Genomic DNA, 13803 nt, shown 5'->3' on the forward strand with positions numbered 1-13803 from the left:
CAACGAACGACGAGAAGCTATAACGTGGCACTAGATATATTTGTGAGAGTAAATTTTAATCGACCATAATTGCTTCAAACCGCAGCGTTCTTTAACACTGTGGATATCAAAATTATTATTGGTGCGGAGTTTGTTTACGGAAGCGAGAATTAGGGAATGGTAGTTCCCGAAAGTTTGTGTGAGTCAGCGTGGGTGGATGCCTGTGTGATTTTACAGGCCAGCGCTTCCAACCAAAAATAGTGCTTCCAACCGACAACTCTTCCATGTGAAAATCGCGGCCGCTATGCACTTGGAATTCACTGCAGTCTAGTATAGCCCTTAATTCGGACGCTGATGATGACGAAAAATGCGAAGCAAGAAAATATTTATCTCGTGTGACGTAAATTATCAGCAGTATTCGAACAGTTTACGCACAAGGAAAGGTTGACTGGTTTGTGGGGTTTAACGTCCGAAAGCGACTTAGGCTATGAGAGACGCCTTAATGGAGGACTCCGGAAATTTCGACCACCTGGGGTTATTTAACGTGCACTGACATCGCACAGCACACGGGCGCCTTGCTGTTCGCCTCCTCCATCGAAAAGCGGCCGCCGAGGCCGGGATTCGATCCCGCGTCCGTGCACAGTAGTCGAGGGCCCTAACCACTGCGCTACCCCAGCGGGGTACATTATACATGCTGTTCTACTGCTTGTTTTATTTCTATTGTATTTCATTGCTTGAAACGAACTGCCATTTCGATTCCAAAGATACCGCAGCTTTTGAGCACACGAATGAGCACAAGAAAGAAGAGCATAAAAAGTAAATTTGCGAAGTACACAAGCCACGCGCATTTCAAGGCCCTGCCAATCGTTACGATACTGGCGCCGACGCACAGCTCGAAAATATCTAACAATAGTGGTTCCAGGAAGCCGTAGTTTGGTGACAAAACTTGTTCGCGGCCAATGTCATCGCGCGATACTTTGGCCTCCTGGGACTGTCGTTACTAATTGCAATACCTACTAGCCTGACTTCAATTGCAGCAGCTACTGATAAGTAAAAGGGCAAAGGAGTGTAGCAAGATAACAGTCGTTGCTAAAAATACGGCCCCCGACAGCTCTTCCCTTTTTTGCGTAGGGCCGAGTGCGAAGAAATGCCGCGAAAGTATGCCCTGCGTCGCGAGATTTAATGAGAGAGAGAGAGAGAGAAAGCGAGGCTGAGAAGCAGGGCAAGGGGAAAACCAAGAAGGGAAGAGGTCAAAAAGCGCGGTGGCGGCGGCGCGGGCGAGCTACATGGCGCTGCTCCAGACAGGTTTGAGATCGTGCGGCGCGCACGGCCGGAACCCGCGTTCCAAACCCACGGAGAGTGCGTGGCGTCGCGGCATTTCGCGCGCGCTTGCCAGCGGCCCGCGGTTGTACATCGCCGCTCCGCGTTCTTGTGTCTTTCTCTCACCTTCCTTCATGACCTGTCCTCTCTACAGCGCTTGCACGCCCTCTGGCCCTTTCCAGACGCAGCAGTGGCCACGTATGTAAGCGCGCACCGCTCGCAGCCGCAGCTGCTTGCTTTCCACTGCTGCCCGAAGCTCCGGGAGAGAAGGGCCCGCTCTCTGGCCGCAATAAACGGAGGCAAGTGTGCGCCGTTTCCGCTACGCGGAAAGTCCACAGCTGCGCGTTCGCCCCCCCCCCCCCCCCCCCCCTTCCCGACGCGGCCTGAGTCCCGGGATGCGAAGGTGGCTGCGTTCGCAGGCCGGGCCGCCACGGACGGCGACGTTCGGAGCAGCGCAGTGCCCCAGTATTCTGGCAGCAAGCCGCCGCCGACGCTCGATTCCGGTCGAAAATCGGCGCGCAGCGAGTGTAGTATACGTCCCCGGAACTGCAAACAACACGCAGTGCTCTAGTACTGTTGCAGAATGAGATAGCTGAAAGATAAACTATTTGGCACCAGAATACTGCGCGCCCTATGTGCCAGAGCGCTCAACGTGCCCCAGTGTGTAAAATTGCTCTGCAAGTCCTAGGTGCCAAAGCGCTAAACATGCCAGTATGCCAAAATTCAGGTACATTGTGGGCCTTCAAATTACAGTGTCTGTGGATACGCGACCGGCGTGTGTAAGGTTTACATCTAGGACCACCGGCAGCGCTTGCGCAGTTAACACAGCCTTTGTTGAGTGCCTTCGGCTGTCAAACAATGAAGTTTGACTCCCTAAATTTGGTTAATAGAAAAAGCAAAGGCGAAGTATCTGTCACACATCTCCGTGGAAACCTGAACCGCGCCGTAAGGGAGGGGAGTGAAAGAAGAAATATAGAAAGAAGTGCCGTACTGGAGGGCTAAGAAATAATTTCGAAATAGTTTGCACCTGGCGTGCAATAACGTTGCACAGCCAACGCAGCATTCGTATTTCGCCTCTACCGAAACGCCGTCGCCATGGTCGAGTTAGAACCCGGATACTGCGCATCAGCAGCCAAAGTACCCTTGTTCGAACCCGACCGCCCTCATAATTGCACTTGGAATGCGAAGGAAGCCAAAGTGCAGTGCTCAGTATTCATTCCGGCAACCTGTGTTTATTTAAAGTGCGCCTTTAAAACAGGCCATGATTAAGTAGCGCCCCTTACTGCCAGTCTCCGGAGAAAAAGGGCACGGCCGATGAAGATGTACACCGGCATTGCGTATGCGACAGTTGCGTAAATTCTGTCGAACTGTACCGGTAGGCAACATTCTGTGTACAGTATTTTTATAGCGTCGTGGCATGGGCGCCTAAACATAAGCCCCCTCCCTTGCCTCCCAACCTGCTGGCGGCTAAGCGGAACCTGTGAACGCGGGAGGTCGTCTCCCAACCTGAATGGCTACTCCAGTGACGTTGATGCAAGTACAATTATTAAATAGTCTGGCGAATAGGTGAGGTATGTAACATAGCTTTGAAAAGGAAGCATAGTACTTCAAAGCGGACATATGCACCCGAGAAAGTGACCAAATGTTTCACAGTGACCTTTTTCTTCATTCATTCTTTCGGTTCCATTTTCATTTGTCAGCTCCTCCTCTGATCCCGCAAAAAGGGGGCCGATTTACAAATCCTAGTAAGTACAGCGCGCGGCGACATTGGACGACTGGCCTAAGTAATGGTCAATTTTGAACGACATATATTTTGTGTCAGCTGCAATCGTACAGTAGGAGGCGGAAGCTCAGCACGGTGTTATACTGAAAATGTCACTTCCGATCTCTCAAAAAACAACATTTCCTCCCGCCAGCGCCAATCTGAAACATTACGCATCGATTCATGAATATATTCATGTTTTATATGCATGCGAAGCGGCGCGCTATGCATTCGTGTAGGTGCCAATTAGCGAAGAAAGATTCGGCCAGCAGTCTTCATTTTTGTAATTTTTAGTGAGCCAAGCCTCTAGTATCAGAAGCAATTATCGATTGTTCGCAGTTACTAAAGACATTTGAATTCAACATTCTTGTCAGTCGCTAATAACTGAGACGACTTCAATTAACGACTAGGTTACCGAGTCCACACTCCAGCTGTTGCTCCGGATCGCTATTGCGAATACAGCTCTCGATATACATATTGAGCGTTTCTTTTATCTTTTAATTTTGTTCCCTGATCCTCCAAGTAACTTGAAGGGCGCCCGTAGACTTTTTTTCAAGGCAATTCCACTGTTTTTCAAGCAGCTTTCGCTTTGGTTTCATATCCAACGCTGAGTGACACACAACTCTGTATGCCAACATTGTAACCGCTGTGACATCGCTTTCAGTCATGTTTTCGTCAAAATGACACTTGGAACAGGGACGCGAACTATAGCTTCAATAGCTGATAGCTTTAATGAGGAAGGAACATCACTGCAATCACAGGGATCAGCAACTTGAAGGTGCCGTTTTCCTGACGTCAAAGCACAACCAAACTCGTTCCCTTTTTGCATTTTGTAATTAATGTACGAAGTTTCCGCTGTTCTTCCTTCCTATCGTTCCCCTCCGAACTTCTCGCTATCTCTTTTCTTTCCCGCTGGCCGCAGCTCGGGTGCTTCATATTTTAGATAGTAGTTGCCGTGGCCAGCAACACTGTTTTCCTTCATTTTTGATTATTACTTCAATAAGCCACTACAACCACCAGAGGACACCCAACCTGGGCCCGTATTCCGAGTTTGCGTCGTTATCTAAAGTGTCGCTATCTCCCCGACCTCGAGTCATCTGATTGGCGAAAACGCCGGAACATGATGTTGCCACCTCTTCCGGTTCCATGCTGGCAACACCTGGTTCCGGCGTTTCGACCAATCAGATGACTAGAGGTCACGTGAGATAGCGACACATCGATAACGACGCAAATTCAGAATACGGGCCCTGATGAGGAGCGCGATGCTGCCTCGAAAATTGAAACCAATCATGCGGTAGTCAGAGCAAAATCGTTTTGCCTCTCATTTCTTTTTTATTTTATTTTTTCAGTCCGACCAGCCGCGGCATTTAACTTATCCGCCTTTAGCACGAGCTAAAGTTATTCCGTCCCTGAAGATCGAATGCATCGAAGACGTTTTTGAGAAGCAGTTTGTGAAGGCTGTGTTGTTGCCCCTGTAGTACTGCCTAAACGTTTATCTAGAAAAGAGAAAAACATAAGCACGGGAGAAGCTGGTTGCATTATTAGTCTGACAACGCAAAACAGCTGCAACCAAGTAATCTGAAATCGCATGATGTTCTGATTTAACATTTCGCACATGCTCTGGATATCTGGCCGTGAAAGAACAGCTGGAAGGTGTTTTCAGACAGACATCACAAGAAGTTACGGCCCATACCCTCACTCCGACTACAGGCTTGATTCCCGTGCCAAAAACTGGTCTCCGGGACTTGGTGGTAATTCGATTTGAAGAGGGTTATTATGTCGTGCATTTTCAAGTTGCACTGGAAGGTGTGGTTGCACCGCCTCAGCTATAGTTCTGGACCAACCTTCAGGGGAATCATCAAAGGCTGAGTAGATTCATAATAAGGGGGTAATTACACATTATAATATACCCAAGAGCAGCCATTGGGCTACAAAGGAAGGAAATGTCTGAGAAATTTCGCATTAAAATAATTGTCCTGGCCCACTGTATGAATTTGGGACATGCTGAGCTAAGAGTGTAAGCGGATGTGATTGCAGAGCAAGGGAGAAGTGATAAAGTAAAGGAGAAAGTCGCATTGGTCCAATATTTAGAGGGGTCTCCCAAGGTGGCGTGGATATGTAGTAATAATAATAATAATAATAATAATAATAATAATAATAATAATAATAATAATAATAATAATAATAATAATAATAATAATAATAATAATAATAATAATAATAATAATAATATCAACTGATTCACAGGATAGGCGAGTCACGTGCGTCACAAGGGAAGGGAGGAAGGTGGGAATTAAAGCGGAAAAAGAGAAAGAAAAGCCCCGTAGTGGGGGGCTACGCAGTAATTTTGACACCTGGGGATCTTTAACGTGCACTGACACCGCACAGCACACGGACGCCTCTCCGTTTTTCCTGCATGGATTGATTGATTGATTGAAAACTTTATTTCTTTTTTGGAAGTTTGTTAGCGGTGGAGGTCGAGGCCTTTTCTGGAAGTCCGTCACCTCCCTGGCCGTGATTGGGCCCCTTGTCCAGGGCTCCACTGAGTCGGGCCACCTCGCTTGCGTGTGCTATGAGTGCCCTCTGGGCCTCTAGCTCGCAGCTGGTGAGCCGGCTCTCCCATTGCTCCGCACTTGGTGTTTTCTGTTTGCGAAATGCATGATTTCTCTCGCATTCCCACGTGATGTGATATAGTGTTGGTTTCGATCCGCACCATGGGCAGCTGGCGCTATATTGTGTTGGAAAAATCTTGTTTAGTATGTGTAGGTTTGGGAAGGAGCCCGTTTGTAGTCTCCTCCATCCCGTGGCTTCTTCCTTGGTTAGTTGTTTGTGTGGCGGGGGGTAGTGGAACCTCAGCCCCTTATATAGGTTTAGTAGGTCTGAATAACTCTCTCCGCATCTGATCTGGGGGTCCTCCGGGGTGTGCGACGCTCCCGCTCGGCTGGTCATCCCTCGAGCTAGGTTGTCTGCCCCCTCGTTGCCCCTGATTCCCGCGTGGCTCGGTATCCAGATTATGTTTTGCTTTGGTGTCTCCTCCGAGGGCGCACCCTCTTTGAGGAGAAAGATAAGCACACAACCCATACCCCGAAACATGGATCCAAATCTCCACGCTCGCAGAAGGGCAGCTAGGGCAGAGCATTACGGGAAAAACATGGGATACAGGGAAGACGCAGTCTACACAGACGCCTCTAGATATCCACAAACACACAAAGGTAACGCAGTAGCGGTGGTAGTAAACCACGAAGGGGAACACATCGCAAGTGTCACGACCAGGGTGTCTGACATAACAGAAGCAGAAGAGATAGCCATTGCTCTGGCTGTAAGAGAAGGATATAGGACAGGGAGACCTCTCCACATCCTAACAGACTCACAAGAGGCGTGCCGGAATTACACTAGGGGCAGGATTAGCAGTGCGCCTGCATGGAAACGCAGCCGCCGGAGGTCGGGATCGAACTCGGGTACTCCGGCAGAGTAGCCGGGCATCTTAACCACTGCACCACCGCAGCGGGGAGTGGGCAATAACGGAGTTAATTCTTATTAATTACACTCCGGAGCAGGAGGCATTTTTGGTCATCTAATATACGGCTGCCCTAGGTGGATGCTAAGGAGGTATTATCTCATTATCAGCTAGTTTTCGGTTTATGCTAGAACCCTAGGTTTCACTGCAGCCGGGCAGGGCGCTGATTGAAATTACAAAAGAAAACGTGGCTTAATGAAATTTCTTTCTTATGTAGTGCTTCGGATGTAGTGCGCTCGCCAAGATCAGGTTCCGTAATCCGAGCTTGCTTCGTTTTCAGAAGTAGCGTTTGCCTCCCTGACCTCAGGACATCGGACTGGTGGAAACGCCGGAACCGGAAGTGGTAGTGACATCCAGTTCCGGCGTTTCCAACCAGTAAGATGACTTGACGTCGGGGAAATAACACTTCTCAAAACGAGCGAAACTTGAAATACGAACCAACGTGGCCGCCATGTGCACGTGCAACCGTTACTCGCGACTGGTGCTATCGTGCGTCGTCATTACGCGCTGCGCTGGATTACAACAAGGCCTCGACAAATGCCTCGAAACGTCTTTCCAGAAAAAAAAACACACACACCTTAAATTCGTCAAGTCCACCCTCGGTAGCTTCGACCTCCCTCTGTTAGTCGCCTAGGACCACGCAATCGCGCTATTCGATGGTTTTTGAAACTATAAAACAGATACCAGCGTGGATATGCAAAGCACGAACAGACAGAATATACAGAAACCGTCATGAATGCTGACGTTCATGCCCCCCCCCCCCCCCTCCCTCCGTTTATCTAGTCTTCGTCCCTCTATACTAGCTTGGATCGTGCCCTATTGCGTCCAATGCTCATTGCCTTCTCGGTGAACTCCAACGTTTACGCCATGAGACACGAGCGATTCGTCATGCACGTCTCATGAGTAAGTTCACTCTTGAAACCAATCCAGTCGACAACTGCACGAAACGCGCGCATAGATCAGCAGTTTATGGCTATATTGTTAAAGCGATCCGTCCCATACGCTAGCTCTGACTGCAAAACGTGCTTATAATCAGAATTGAAGAATCGGAAACCGCACAACGCGAATAAACGCACAGGGCGGACGCAGTAATATGCGTGTTCTCGTCTTTTAATTCTCCAACGTGCTCCCTCTGCCGCAGCAGTCACTTTCCATCCCTTGGTAATTTCTTGGATCATTTCCTAGCGTTCGCGTAAGAAAGCCAGTGGGGCGTTGGGGTACGAGTGTCGCGCACAAGGCGATCCGCGCTGCAATGCACGCACACCGGCATCGGAGGGGAGCCTAGAACTTTACAGACCCCCTAACTATATAAAAAAATGATCTAATAATAATAATAATAATAATAATAATAATAATAATAATAATAATAATAATAATAATAATAATAATAATAATTGGTTCACTGGAAGGGAAAGGCGCGGTGACTGTCTCACTCGTTTTCTGTGGACACCTGAACCACGCCGTGAGGGAAGGGAGGAAGGTGGGAGTTAAAGTGGAAAGAGAGAAAAGATCTACTCTCACAGCACTGCTAACGCTTGTAACCATTAGGCAAACAATTATTCTACCAGCATTCTTAGGTTTCGCCGGAATGCCTGTGAAGGCACCTTTAAAAGCCGCTCGAGAAAAAAACAACAAAAAAACACGCCTCTAGTGCATTTCAAAACCAGGCCCAGACACACAGATCGAGAATAAAAAATGTGTTGAAAAACGGCCGTTTTCTCCGTTACAAAGCTGACAGTCGTTTACGCAGCGGTTCTTTAACGTGCGCTGACATCGCACAGCACACGGACGCCACGTTAAAGATCCCCAGGTGGTCGAAATTACTCCGTAGCCCGCCACTACGGCTCCCCTTTCTTTCTTTCCACTTTCACTCCCATCTTCATCCCTTCCCTTACGACGCGGTTCTGGGGTGGTGCAGTGGTAAGACGCCCGACCATTGTGCCGGAGTACCCGGGTTCGAACCCGACCTCGGCGGCTGCGTTCCGATGGAGGCAAAACGAAGAGGCGTCCGTGTGCTGTGCGATGTCAGCGCACGTTAAAGATCCCCAGGTGGTCGAAATTACTCCGTAGCCCTCCACTACGGCTCCTCTTTCTCTCTTTCCACTTTCACTCCCACCTTCCTCTATTCCTTTATGGCGCGGTTGCGGTGTCCACTCTTTCCACTTTCACTCCCACCTTCCTCTATTCCTTTATGGCGCGGTTGCGGTGTTCACAGAAAACAAGTGAGACAGTTACCGTGCCTTTCCCTTCCTATAGATAAAAAAAATCAGGTGTCCACATAACAAGTGTGACAGATACTGCGCCTTTCCCTTCCTGTGAACAAATTATTATTTACGCAGTGGTTCGAATGCCATTTGCTGAGTCTCTGACAAAGCTGTGCTGAAGACCCGAATTACGCCTTGTTTATCCTAATGAGCAGCCGTTAAATACGTGGATAGACGTCATCATCATCATCAGCCTGATTATACCCACTGCAGGGCGAAGGCCTCTCCCATATTTCTCCACTTAACCCGGTTCTGTGCTGGCTGCATCCACTTGACCCCTGCGAACTTCTTAATCTCATCCATAGACATAGCAAGGCGCGGCAGACTAAGCAACCTAGCTAAACGAGAGCTAAATGTCGCTTCTGCATGCACATTTGTGCTTAGCAGAGTTGAACCGCCACTTAATTTATTTTCCCCTTTAGTGTGTTCGCACTAGGGCTCTCCGTCCAACGATAACCAGCGTTGTTTGTGTGCTTGTCCGAAGCCAGTTACACTCCCATGAATTAACAAAATAAATGTTTTCAAACAGCGTCGAGCCTTCGTGTCAATGCCGCGGTGAGGCAAACAGGTCAGCGTCGCGGGCCACTCTATGAGAACATTATGCTATCGACACATTTTATTTTTATTCTTTACCTGTTCCGTTAAGTACGGGAAAACTCCAAAGAAAGTCGGTTGGCATGGAGTCAGGTCCTATGGACTGTCATTTATGCGACAGAATCCACCTATTAATTAATGTGCCCCGCCGGGGTGGTGCAGTGGTAAGACGCCCGACTACTGTGCCGGAGTACTCGGATTTGAACCCGACCTCGGCGGCTGCGTTTCGATGGAGGTGAAACGGAGTGGCGTCCGTGTGCTGTGCGATGTCAGTGCACGTTAAAGAACGCCAGGTGGTCGAACTTCCGGAGTCTTCCACTACGGCGTCTCTCATAGCCTGAGTCGCTTTGGGACGTTAAGCCCCACAAACCAACCAACCATTTAATTAATGTGGTCCATGAGAGCCACCGTGGTCCTTGAAAATGCCATGCAGCTTGCATGCACTGTCAACAAAATGACAGCACGCAAGATGGACGTCAGTATCACAATTTCTGACCGCCATGAGGCACCACCATATGACAAGCCGTGCAGCAAAACATCACATGGAATCTTCTCCCCGTTATGCACAGTGAGACCGAGAACCTCTTCACGTACGTGGGAGGCCTCGTTTTTAAGGGTACGCTGTAGGACATCCAAGAAAAAAAAACTACATGGCCGCTTAAGAAAAGAATAGCTATTCTCTTAAGAAGAGAATAGCAAAAGCCTACGATTCCTCTCCCATCATTTGCCTGTGATCGATGCTCGTTGCAGTGTTACATATAATTATAATGGGTTTACAGGAAAGGAAAGGCCCAATATGTATCGCACTTTCCCCGGTTGGTTGGTTGGTTCACAGGAAGGGAAAGGCGCAGTATCTGCCACACTTGTAGCTGTGGAGACCTGAACCGCGCGGTAAGGGAAGAGAGAAAGGTGGGAGAGAAAGTGGATAGAGAGAAGGAGGAGCCGTAGTGGAGGGCTACGGAGTAATTTGGACCACCTGGGGATCTTTAACTTAACGTGCGCTGACATCGCACAGCACACTGACGCCTCTTCGTTTCGCCTCCATCGAAACGCAGCCGCCGAGGTCGGGTTCGAACCCGAGTACTCCAGCACAGTAGTCGGGCGTCTTACCGCTGCACCACCCCGGCGAGGCACTTTCCCCGGCAAGTGCTAGTTTAGACGGTATACCATCGCTCCTGTCGCGTGGCGTTCTAATGGCACAACTTCAAGTGTGGCATTGCAGATGTTCGGAATGCTAGACAAGAACTTATCTCGTTGAATCTCGCGGAATATGACAGATATCGCGTACGGGATTTCGTTTCGTGAGCCTTGGAAGGCTTTCGCCTTAAAAACAGCGGCCCGGCAATCTAGATGCTAACGCCGCAACTGATCACCCTTATGTGTTAACTGCCGCTTTCTTGCTTTGTATCGCTGTTGTTACAAAGGGTAAAATATGCCTGCTTTAAGTGAAAAGCAGATATTAGAAATAATAATAATAATAATAATAATAATAATAATAATAATAATAATAATAATAATAATAATAATAATAATAATAATAATAATAACAACAACAACAACAATATTACACTTCATTTCGCCCACGAAGTGAGGGAGTGCGGGAAGAAAACTGGGCTGACAATTCAGCTTGACAACTTGGCTTCTCCCCGAGTACAAAATGCAAGAAGTTAAAGATATTTTAGCACAACATAGAAGAAAAAAAAAATAAGGAAACCAATAATTTTGGCATAGCAACTTAAAATAAACACAATGAATGTGCAGGAATAAACTTGAAAACTCAGTTCACACTACTGCGCACAACCCCAGGTGTTCTAAATTAATCCGGAAGCCTCCCCCACGCAGTAGCCCTCCTGCACAGCCAATATGTGGCTCCGAGGCGTTAAACCCTTCACAATTCCCAATTCTTATAGTTCCCTTGAAACAATCAGACGAACACGGCTTTTGGAACCCCAGCACAAAGAGCCAGAATGCGAACCCACACGGCTGCGCTGGTAACGTTCAAACAGAGACGCAATGCTAAAGAGGACATAGACAGCTTCAAAATCAACTACGGGAAGTCGAAATTAATCCGGAACGCTCCACTACAACAGTTATTTCTTCATCTCTCGTTCAGTCCCGTTATTCAATATTATCAATGCTCTAATCGCACGGTTTAGAACTGCACCTTTCCCTTCATAAATTTTTGGATGCTAAAAGTTATGTTAAAAAGCCCAAGGTGGCCGCAATTTTCGGAGCCTTCCACTACGGCGTCTCTCATAGCCTGAGTCGCTTTGGGGCGTAAACCCCATAAACCAAACCAACTCGCACGTTCAAATAGCCACTGAAATTAGTGCCACAAATAAATATCAACAGTCAGCTTTCATTTATCTCACGCACCCGCCGCACTTCTGGCGAAAGGGCGCGTCCTGGGTCCCGCTCCTGGCTCGGGACCCAAGAGGAGTGGCGCGCAGCGGAATCTCTTGTCGCAGCAGCAGTCTCCAGCGTTGCACAGGCTGTGACGTCATAGGAGAGAGAGCGGCGACGTAGCCGTTCGGGCTACACAGCAAGCTGCGCCGACTCTCGCGATACTCGAAGCAACTGCGGTGCTCGGGCGCGGAGGCGAAAGGAAAAAAGAAGGGAGAAAGGGGGTATCGAACAGCGCCGACCGGAGCGATCCAGCACCGAGTTTTTTCCCGAGCTTCACGGAGACCAATGACCGATCGAAAGTACCGAAATTGGCCACGGAAGATCCCGCGCCACGCTGTCTTCCCACCGGTGCGCAGAGCAGACATGTTGCGAAAGCCGCCGGTAAGCTCTGATTGGTTGCCGGTGACATGTTGTTGCCCGACTAGTTCCGGGAGCGGGTGTTAACGGCGACTAAATTTAGCACTGGTCTAATGAGGCACGGTTGTCGGCACTGATGAAATATGCAATTGTTTGACGGCTCGGACGAGCGGCTTCCGAGGAAACATCTGGCCAGTTTAGTTTTGTGGACTGAAAATGAAACCTTCCGCACCACATGAGCGGTCAGTGAAGAGGATATCAAACACTTCTTGGTTATAAAGTCACGCCACTCGACCGACGTCCTGTTTCCGGATGAGAGAGGCGCGAAGCGAAAGAATTTTCCTCGCGCCACTGCACGGAACGACGCCGCGCTGCGTATTACGAGAGCTTGGTCCAAAAATGTCACCGCGCGTCAGCTGCTGCAACTCACTGAATAGATACTCAACATAGCTCGAAGTAATAACAAGAACGTATAAAAGGAGTACGGGCATGCCGCTACTTTTTTTTTTCTCCATTCTTTCGCACATCAGCTGTTGAGAATACATCAATGAGGCTTTATGACTGAGCGTTGACCAAACGATACGCTTCTCAAAACGTTCTCAAAACATATCGACACTGCATTCGATCCCGTTGCGGAACCTGGGCCGTCGACGAGCTGCTCACTTTTCGAGCATCTCGCGAGCAACTTTCTAAGTAACGCGAATAAGAAAATCGTCGCCGCGCCGCCCGAAACACCTCTCGAGATGCGGCGGGAATCATCCGCGTGGCACCGAGTCCACGCGGGCAATCCACCAGACGGGATGACGTTGGTGACGATGTAATATGTGCAAACACAATACTCCGGAGCAAAACTACATCGGGGATCGTCGGTGTTCACGACGCGTCCTCAACGGCGAACGTCACAGAAGTACTGGGCTGTAGCAGACGACGCGCAGAAACGCGGTACACTCACCGCTCGTAGAGCAGCCGCTCGGGCCCGGGGTTAGGCCTAGCCCTGGGTCGGGCGTCCCACGAGAGGCGGCTGCGACGGCCGCGTCGTCGTCCTCGGCTCGGTCCCGGCGTGGTTGCGGCACTGCTGTGAGCACCGGGTCCTGCTTTTTCCGCCGCAGCAGTTGGGGAGTAGTGGTTCCTGGAGCGCGTCGTCGAAGCGACGTCGGCGACTACGGCGACGACTGCGTTAACGCGGCTGGCAGCGGCTGTGCTACTCGCGCCCGAGCCAGGCACGTCCCGCCGGCAGCAGACGCCCTCCCTTCCTTCTCCCCCTCCCTCTTCGCCATCCTCCTCCGGTGCGCGAGCGTTCTTTCGCCGGGAGGCCCCGCGCCAGCCAATGGGACAGACGCGCGTGAACCGCCTCCCTCTCCCGACGGCACACACGGCAGCAGCGGAGCCCGAACCTCGCCGCCGCCTTTGGAAAATAAGCAAGCGCCTTGGGTTCTTACCTCCGGCTGCCGACACTGACTGACCTCTTGTTTTTTGGCTGTCTGTGGCATTGACCATGCTCACAAGTGTAGGAGCTTCCATCGCCTCTGTAACTAACCGAGAAACCTTTCTCAAAGCTCCGCGTTGCTTGAAAAGGGTGACCAACTGCGTTCTAGCGGCCTCAA

The 13803-nt window shown here is 49.6% G+C and overlaps 1 protein-coding gene across 2 annotated transcripts in view; it reads right to left on the minus strand.

Annotated features, from left to right (window-relative positions):
• Positions 1-13422, minus strand: part of LOC146179445 (nucleolar protein 4-like) — a 127853-nt gene extending 114431 nt beyond the window's left edge. For both annotated transcript variants that reach the window (XM_084579077.1, XM_084579076.1), the window contains exon 1: positions 13152-13422. The gene's annotated coding sequence lies outside the window, so the exon portion shown is untranslated. The remainder of the gene's footprint in view (positions 1-13151) is intronic.
• Between the last annotated feature and the right edge of the window lie 381 nt (positions 13423-13803).

Source organism: Amblyomma maculatum, chromosome 9, assembly GCF_055883805.1.
Source record: "Amblyomma maculatum isolate TAMU_Amacu chromosome 9, ASM5588380v1, whole genome shotgun sequence".
In the NCBI taxonomy this organism is placed as follows: domain Eukaryota; kingdom Metazoa; phylum Arthropoda; class Arachnida; order Ixodida; family Ixodidae; genus Amblyomma; species Amblyomma maculatum.